At 46.3% G+C, this 9,431-nt stretch overlaps 1 protein-coding gene across 2 annotated transcripts in view; it reads left to right on the top strand.

Annotated features, from left to right (window-relative positions):
* The first annotated feature begins 3,443 nt into the window (after positions 1-3,443).
* Positions 3,444-9,431, top strand: part of SNTG1 (syntrophin gamma 1) — a 215,569-nt gene continuing 209,581 nt past the window's right edge. For both annotated transcript variants that reach the window (XM_081917551.1, XM_081917550.1), the window contains exons 1-2: positions 3,444-3,603; positions 4,732-5,694. The gene's annotated coding sequence lies outside the window, so the exon portion shown is untranslated. The remainder of the gene's footprint in view (positions 3,604-4,731; positions 5,695-9,431) is intronic.

The following is a 9,431-nucleotide window of genomic DNA, read 5'->3' as shown; positions in this document are numbered from 1 at the left end:
AAATATAAAGCAACCAGGCCTGACAATTCAAATGATTAAATGTTTTTTGTTGGGAGCACTGGAAGGAGAGATTTATCTGGAGGCTTTCATACACATATCACTGTTAGCATCAATCACATCCATGAAAGAGAGGAAAGGAAATAATCTCTACTTTCAGATCTAAAGAAATAAAGTACAAACGCTTTCAAGCAGACATAAAACCTATCATTGCAAAGTGTTTGTGTCTTTATCCACTTAACACTGTCATAAAATTCTTGATATAATTATCCATCCTATTGAATTTGAATGAAGTTGCTTGATGCACAGCCTAATTCTGCATACGTAACATCAGAAGTCACTTCCCATGACTTCAGTGAGATTTAACCCCATGTGCATGGGATTTAAGCATTAATTCCTTTAGGTGGTTTGCTATGTATTAATTATTAATATTATATTAAATTCATAACAATATTCCTATCTGTGCTATTCAGTAATGCTGAGCTATAAACTTTATATCTGAAACATGGGCCTTGCAATCCTATGGTTCCAGAGACCATAGGAAGGACTGGTACTTTCTCACAGGATGGGAAGAGAGCTCTGACTTGCTCATTTCCCACCACTGTAGAAACCTCTGCAGCCTTTGTCCTACTGACAAAGTTCTGACATCAGTGAGACAAAATGGGAGTAGACAGCAGGCAGGTTGAGGGTATAGATGCAAAGCATGCAATACCCAGATACCAGGAAGAAAAGTACACCAGCCCCAAAAAACAGCCCTGAGTTAGGGGGAAAACAGAAGCCCTGGAGCTCAAACTACACCTAACCAGAGAGAGCACTACACTGATGGGAGGTTAATTGTTAACAAACTAACAAAGGAACCTGGAAAAGGATTGAGGTACATAAGAGTGCTGCTCAACCCTGACTTTGACCCTGCTGCTGAGAGCCCCATGGGATGTTGAATGAAGTGATTCAGCAGTTAAGACCATCTCCCTAAATTAATTCAGTGGGACTTAAGAGAAAAAGAAGCACAGGGATAGACAGTAAATGTTTATTTTTCATATTAGTGGGCTCTATGACTAGTTTGTAGAAAATCGATTTCTTTCTGGTGGAGACATTTTTGTATTTTTTATGGCACAATTGTGCAAAATAAATAAGATACCAAACATACCGAATAAGAGTGCAAAGGAGTACCTTGTGAGTGCCATCAGACTTTGTCACATTCATTATAATGTTCCCTGTGCTGCTATCTATTTTATACATAAGATCACCTGACGTTCTCAAATGTGCTAAGGAACAGACAGTATATTATTTTACCAGATGAGTAGGTAGCTGAAAATGGAGGAAGAAAATATGCTTTGTTGAGCTGTGGGATTTTCGGCAACTATGAACCTTAAAAGCAATCTGACAATCTTTGGCCTCTTGGATTACTGAAATAATGTATGTGAAGTGATGTGAGCACTTACAAATGCTAATGTCATCAGGCATTTCATCTGATGACCGGGTGGTAGAAGGCCTGTGCGCACCTTTACTTCCCCCGCCCGCCCTTTAGTGTAGGTTGTGTCTTGAAGAAGAAGAAGAAGAGTTTGAATTTGATATCCCACCTTTCACTCCCTTTAAGAAGTCTCAAAGCGGCTAACATTCTCCTTTCCCTTCCTCCCCCACAACAAACACTCTGTGAGGTGAGGGAGGCTGAGAGACTTCAAAGAAGTGTGACTGGCCCAAGGTCACCCAGCAGCTGCATGTGGAGGAGCAGAGACGAGAACCCGGTTTCCCAGATTAGGAGACTACTGCTCTTAACCACTACACTACACTGTTTCAAGTTAACAAGCCCAAATCTGCATGGGACTAACACAGTGAGGAAGAACCTTTGGCCCTCCAAATGTTGCTGACCTAAAACTCCTATCACCCATGGTCGCCGGGGATGGTGGGAGTTGTAATTCAGCAACTTCTAAAGGGCCAAATGTTCCCTGCACCTGGACTAACATCTGGCTGCTCTCTGACAGCCATTACCAGTGGTTTGGCTGATTTTCTGCAAGCATAGGCTGCCTTTCAGGGTGCCCTCTTTCCATGAGGTTGTTTCTTCTCAGACCTGCTGTGGGTTCAGCAGGTGAGCAGGGCTGTGGGAGAGAATTTGAACTTCCCTAGTAGCTCTTGTATTGGAAGCCACCTCAAGAAATTCCGAAGTTGGCTCAGGGAAACCCCAGAAGTACAGAAAAAAATGTTGTTGGGAGGCGCATGAATGCAGCCTAAGGAACACTCAGCATGCTCAGTGGCTAAATAATGCTGACTGTTAGGAGAAAACAAGAAGGGTAACAGCATGGAGTATCTTGGAAATGGGCATGGCTGGGACAGTGAACAGGAGCACTCCACACAGCAAGGTCCCTCTTATCATGGTGTGTGCATGACTTTCTCACAGTATTTTGGCAAACGTAAAACAAGGTGGACCTTGCGGTTTCCCAGTAAATACACAGAAAAAATACAGCATGTTTCTTGTAGTTCAGTGCTTTATCAGCTCTTTCAAAATGGCCAGCCAGCTTAGCATCCACTGGCCAGACTGGCTCCTTCTTCTGCCCAAAGGGTTCAGAGCATCCCTTCACTTGGGAGAGAAGCTTCTCAAAAGGGAAACCAAAGAGGATTCCTCACTCCATTGTCTCCACGCCTTAAAAAAGATAACCAACCAAACAAGTATAAGAGAGATGGAAGAGCCATTTCGAACTTTCTTTTGTTTTTTTTAAGAAACGGCAACCAGTCTGAAGGTAGAACTCCTCGCACTGGGGGAGTGGGGGAGAGAACATGCTGCAAGAAGGACGCCTGAGGCGCCTCAAGATGCTGCCTCCGTCTTCACCTACTTCGCGAGCCGCCGCCGCGATCATTCTCCTCGCAGGGGGAATTAAGAGGTCGCCGCCTCCCCCAGGCGAGACGCCATCATCTGCCCAGCTCTTTCCGTGGGTGCTTAAGGAAGCCGATCCCCTCTCCTTAATTCCTTTCCCGCCTCACAGCCCTTGAAAGGGGCGTGTTATTAGCGCCTCATGCAATAAGGAGCCCTTCCAATTTATGTACGCATAAATCTGTTTCTGCATCTGTGTGTTCCTTAGCAAAGGCCAAAGGCGGGAAAGAGCCTGAGAGACGAGGCGTGAGGGAACGTCTGCTATTGGCTCCAATATCTATGCAGGTGGATTCTTTCCTAACCAGCTGCCTTCTAATTGGAAAACAGTAAACGCGCAGGTGGAGGAAGCACAGGGAAAGAGAGAACCTTCGTCCCTCATCCTCCTTCCCTATAATGACCAGGGCGGAGATGCGGGGAGACTCAGGAAGCAGGCGGCCGCGTGACTCGGAGCAACAACAGCCAATCAGAGAAAAGGAGCTCCTCTTCCTGCCCCGCCCGCCCCGAGCCTGAATGTGCCTCTCCACTAGCGTAGGTAAATCTTCCCTTTTCTTCGGCGCAAATACTGTAGAACGGTTTTTTATGGGCCAGAGTTATGGTGACGGTGTTCTTGAGGAATTATCCAGGCTGTTTCTCTGTTCCTTCCTTTTTCGGTGTGATACAGAAACCAGAACAAAAACAGATCCAGCAAACCCACCCGCCCACCACGACGGGTTGGCTTGTTAAGCAGCTTGGCTTGTCAGGTGCGTCGCGATCTTAGTTCTAGCCGTGGAGTAGAAGTAAAACGCAGCAGAATCGGATTGGGGGGAGGGATGGGAGAGGCTCCGCGTTTGGGACGCTCCAAGGCTGTATTTTTCGGAGTCAGAGGAGCCACCGCTTTCTTTCTCTGCTTAGTGAAATATAAAGGGTCGAGAGTGGGTTGCTGCAAAAAGATGTACAAACAGAACGCCTTCCCATTCCAAAGGGCGATGGATGGAGCCGAGCACCACCCAGTAACGCAGCTTTGAGTAGCAAGCTTTTTTCCTTTTTTCTTTAAAAAGAAAATCACCATCGTGATTGCAGTGCTTAAATCTTATGGCGTCTTGAGGATCCCTTTTTTATGTGATGGTTTTTGATCACAAGTCGCCTGCTGTGAGACACTCTGATGTAAAACTCCCACCAGGCACCTGCTTGCTCGTCGGCGCCTTTTGGCGTCTGAAATGAATTTATGCTAGCGAGTCTCTCAAGCCTTTCTGCAGGTCAAGGCACTTAACCCGGTGCCTTTGTCCTCACCCCAAATGTTTAGAGGTTGGCCCGTTGGGATACTAGTGAAGGAAAAGGCACTCAAACACATGCTCAAACACTCCAAGGCTGGGTTTGGGGACTGAAAGGGGGCGGCTTACGTTATTTCGGTGATTTCTAGTATGTGCTCCGACTTTGACCCACTTCTCCCTCCCTTGCTGACACTTATTTGGGGATCAAGCACCATGAAATGAATGAGTCTTGCTGACTTCCAAGTAAGCTGCACGTGACATCAGTTTAGCCCTGAGAAGCGGGGATGAGCAGCCAGCCGGAGACCCAGTTCCTTATGCATGTAAACACCTATTAAACTCAGCTTCACGTTTCTGGCAGTTGGCTATTCCAACTCTCCTCCCCGCCACCCCCACCCCCGGTGGAAGCAACGACATGTGACGCCCCCCATCTTTCCGCCCCCGCATAAAACAAAAGCTGGCCGCCCCCTGACGAGGAGGGGGGGGGGGAATCGTAACTTTGTGCAACACGTGCTCGTTGCAACAGTGGCAGGGAACTCCTGGACTTGCTTGGGGCGGAATGCATAGCCGTCTCTTCCTTGCAGTTCAGATCCCGACGAATCCTTTTTCTTTCTCTTCTAGTTTAGCGATTCTCGTCTTCAGCTGGGTACCATCGAGCAGGATCGACGCCCCCACATCTGGGGCAACAGCGAGAGGAATACATGGCCGTCGAAGAGATTCTGGAATGATGGCAAATCTCCTGCGGGAGGAGGGCGGCGGACCTTAATTTGCCCCCGCAAATTAATTTCCTCTTCAGGGAAGCCTCTGCCTTCCGATGGATGGCGCCCCCTTTGCTAACCGGCAGCGCGATTGAAAACTTCCTTCCCGGCGTCCCGCCGTCTCCTCCGCCTCTTTCTTTTCCCCAGTAGGGGTCGGTTGGGAAAGGGCCCGCGCTTCCCGGGTCGTCCTTCGGAGCGCCTGCTCCACCTGCAGAGGCTGAGGCATTTCTAAGCCCCACGCTGGCGAGCGCCCAGGTTCCCGTTCCCGAGAACGAGCCAAGAAGGACGCCAGGCGGGAGATCGGCGGAGCTGCCCGGCGCTTGGCTTACAGGTCGGCACCCGCAGGCATGGACAGCGCCTCCAGCCTGCGCACCCAGCGCCAGGAAGCGCCGCCGCTACTGCTGCTGCTGCTGGCGACTCTAGACCGGCTCTCGCCTCGCTGCTGCTGCTGCTGCTGAAAGGGCGATCGCGGCTGCTGCTGCTACCTCTTGGCTCGCCCCCGCCTCCCTTCCCTTTCGGATGGACGCCGCGAAGTAGCTGCTCTGCCGTGCTCAGCAGATGCAAGCAGGGATCGCTGATTCCCTTCCCTCTCCAGTCTGGAGCTCTCCACAGAGACTTCCACAGAGCCCAGCGCTTGGAAACCTCCGGAGTGCAAGTTGCGACTCTTAAGCAATGGGCGCCGCGGTCGGAAGTCAGCGGGCTAGCGCCTTGCCACGGCGGCGCTTCTCTTAACTGCGTGGATTGGGAATATTGGGGAAACAAGTTTCCAGAGGCGGTTCGGGGAGTTGGAAGTCCGGCGGTCCAGTGAGAGCGAGCATGTCAGCAAGTAAGTGGTGGTGTTTTTTTTTTTTTTTGGGGGGGGTGATGCTCGCCAGGAAAAGGTTGCCCCTCGTGTGGCAAAATATTAAGATGATAATGCCGCTGTTACTCTCTTGAGACCTGGAAAGGGGAAGAGGACATGGTCCCTGTACTAAATGCAGTTCTACATTTTGGATGGGTGTTCCTAGTGTGCTTTCATTTGCAAGAAGCTCTGTTGCAGTACACCATCTGTCCAGCTCTGAAAAGCACTGGAGATGCTTCTGTTTCAGTGCTGACATACCTCTGAGACCCGGTGCGGGGTCCGTGAGCACAACAGAGCTAACAGCGCAAATGTGCCTGCCTGCCGTTTTGCCATTAGTTCCCCAGGTAAATGCCAAGTCTTTTGTGAAGCAAAAGGCGCATTCGTCCAGCAGTTCTTACATTTCAGCTGTGCTTCTGTTGATTTGTCTTGGATACATAGAGTGTGTTGTTGTCATTGGTGCTCTTCTCAAATATCTTTTTATATGCAGCCCATGTGCTGTGTGTGTGTGTGGTCTGTTTCTTGCCTCTGGAACTACTTACCCTTGTGAGGGTCACTGTGGAGCTGGAAATCTGTCACAAAAACGGCTGCTGAATCCTGTATGATTTCAGTTTAGTGTGTTGATAGCACAGAGTAGGTGTCTGAGTCAAATATTAAGTTTTGTGTGTGTGTTTTTTGAAACATTTTCTAAGGCCTATGGAACTGTAATCATTATTATCTTGAAACTCATCAGTTGTGGCAAGCCTGTCACACTGAAAGCACTGAGATCTCCACTTCTCCCTCTCAGCACAATTAGTGAATGGAGCCAGCCGGCTATTCTCTCTTCCTTGAGACTGCAAACTGCAATCTTTTCCAAATTGTCCTTGCTTTTTGCATTCTGCTTTACCCTCAAAGATTTGCAGAGTAAGAGCCATTAAACAGATTTATAGGCAATTGTGGGCATTTGTCTACTAGCTTGATCTGTTCCAAGTGAGCACATTAAGATCAGCATGTGCAGCTATCAAAGGTGCATGTGGGGGAGGCGTGGAGGCAGAGAAGGCTTTTATTTTGGTTTGACTTGCATAAATGAACTTTGTCACATATTATGGTAAGGAGTGGGATTGCAAGCAATGATATCTTGATATATGTTGCGGAAAACTAAGCTAAAATGAAATTGGCAGGTTTGTATCTGGGATGCTGCCCAGTAGTTTGATTTTTTTTTTATTAAAAAAACCACAACCAACCAACCAACCAACCAACCAACCATAAAGCTTCCCTGTTTGATGCACTTTATTCTGGCCTGTGCTTCCAGCTTTGGGTATTTTGTGACAGCCATTATTAGTAGATACAATAAAATGTAGTTTCAGCATATTGTAGCATGATATTTTAGCTGTACATCCTAGAGAAACATGGATTGTCATAAGCTCCTTGGGGCAGGGATCAATGTGCACTTTCCTTACGTTGCTCTGTATAGTGCTATATCTGCTGATCTTGTTGGAATAAAGAGAATAATTATTTAAATCAGTTCATAGCAAAAGGCGGAATATATAATCCATCTTTCAACCAGGTATTGTACCTGACTGTCACCAGGTGAGGAAATAGGTCCTGTATGTTAGCTGTCTAAATGCACTTCCAGAACTACATCAGCAAGGTTCATATTTCTCAGTCATAAGAACCTGAAGTGTTTTTAGATTGTTGGGATGATTATTTCTACCTGCTGTGATGATGACTGCGTACACACTTCAGGCATACCTCATTTTATTGTGATTCACTTTCTTGTGCTCCACAAATACTGCTGCTTCTGAGGGTATATGGGTGCAGCTGTAGGGAGTCTGGCTGCTTCCAGGGGAAGGAAGCCCCCCCCCTTTCTGGTGATGGGAGGGGAGTTGCCTAGTGCTGGATCTGGGTTTCCCCCCCTCTCCCCCCTGCTGTCAGGGGAGCACGGCTTAATAGACTTCAGTACTTTTAGATTCACTGAGAAACGATTTGTGTGTAACTTGCTTTATTGTGGTGGTCTGGAAAAGAACCCGCAATGTGTAAGAGGTATGCCTGTGTACCTTTAGCACTGCCTCCTAAAAAAAGAAAAGAAAAAAGAATTTTGGGCACTGTAGTTTAGAGAGCTACAATTCCCAGCAAACCATAGCAAACAGCAGCCCAGAATTGTTTGAGGAAAAAATGTGCTTCAAAGGTATAACATTTTACACACCCTGCCTGGTCTTAATGTTAATTAGAGGGGGAAGACTTGATTGGCAATGCAGTCTGCCTCTGAACTATGCATATGGACTTATTGTAGTAGTTCCCCATGCAGTGGCAGAGAGGCAGTCTTTCACTAAAGTGCCTGCACAATACTGTGTACAGAACGCTAAACCTTGCCTGAAGGCTGGGATTTCTTTAGAGTGCATTAGAGTGGTCCCCTTTGACAAGCAGAAATGACTTAACAGTAGCTGATGAGATAAGCAGATGATTTTTGGGAAACCAGCGGTCCTCGACCAAATCCAGGCACCAAATGCATGTTTTGTTTTCTGTCCTCATATAATTCTGCGGTTTAGCCTAATACTGTCATGAGAACTAATGGACTTAATATGTGCCTTGCTTAAGTGGAGGATGGGAGGGGGTCCTACAGTCTGGTGACTGATCAGCACAGTGTAGTGATTCTGGCTAGACAAACTAATGAGATGTTAATAGAATCATAAAATCACAGAGTTGGAAAGAAACCCCGAGGATCCTCTGTTTTACTAAATTACTTCAGCTACGAAAAAAAAAGCCAAGAAAGGCATGCTGGAACATATTCCCGCCCCCCTCTTCAAAAACCACATTCTGGCAATACTTTCGTTAGGACCACTCAAAGTTTCACAGAATAGTGACCAAGTTTTGGAGTTCACCAGAACTCTTTAGCCAGCTGGATGTTAAACAAGGGTGTGAGATGGAGGAGGAGTAACAATCTCTTCTTTTTTGAGTAACATCTAGTGGCTAGCCTGATAAAGCAATCTGGAGAAATAAGTTTATTCTCTCACTTTTTCAGCTTAAATAGTTAGATGAGTGATTCTGTTTTTGGGGTCAAAGTAGTTTTTCACATACTTTATTAAATAAGTTGTTTTGTCCCACTAAAGTGCTAAGCAGAAGTAAAGGCCAATTTGTGAACAGGAAAAAACACACCCCAGTAGCAACCATAACTGTGTTGTAGTCACTTAGAAATTGATGAAGGAACCATATTACCCCCTTTCACATTTGCCTCAGTGTCTTCTCATATCTGCTATTCATATGCAGGCAGGCACTAATTCAAATTATTTAATTCTGGCTACTATTTTACTATTGTAAAATGTGAAGAGGTAAATTGAAACCCTAACCGTGTCTACTTGGTTAAATTCAATAGTAAGTCCTATTGAATTTATCATAAAGAAAGCATGTTTGGATCAGCCCTAGATTTCAAAACTAGATTTCTGTTTTATAACAGAAACAAAGTTGGAAGATAGGATAGCTCTGACTTCAGCCGGAGGATGGCGTGTGGGGGGGATATGCATTGGCGTATGCCCTTTCAAAGTCCTCCTTTCTTTCCCTTGCATATCTACCGTACTCAGAATTAAAGGCCTGTTGAGTTAAGTGGGGCTGATTCCCAAGTAAGTATGCATATTGGATCCTCAGTCTTATTTGGCTTGTATAATTTGCTAGAATTAATGCCATTGTATTGATGATTTTGCTGTAGATGTCCCAAAAAATTCTGCTGACTTCCATTAGAGCATATTTCT

The sequence above is a fragment of the Podarcis melisellensis genome, assembly GCF_964234715.1.
Source record: "Podarcis melisellensis genome assembly, chromosome: 7".
NCBI classification, from domain to species: Eukaryota; Metazoa; Chordata; class Lepidosauria; order Squamata; family Lacertidae; genus Podarcis; species Podarcis melisellensis.
Note: the sequence above shows the minus strand (reverse complement) of the source record. Positions and strands in the feature narration are given on the sequence as shown.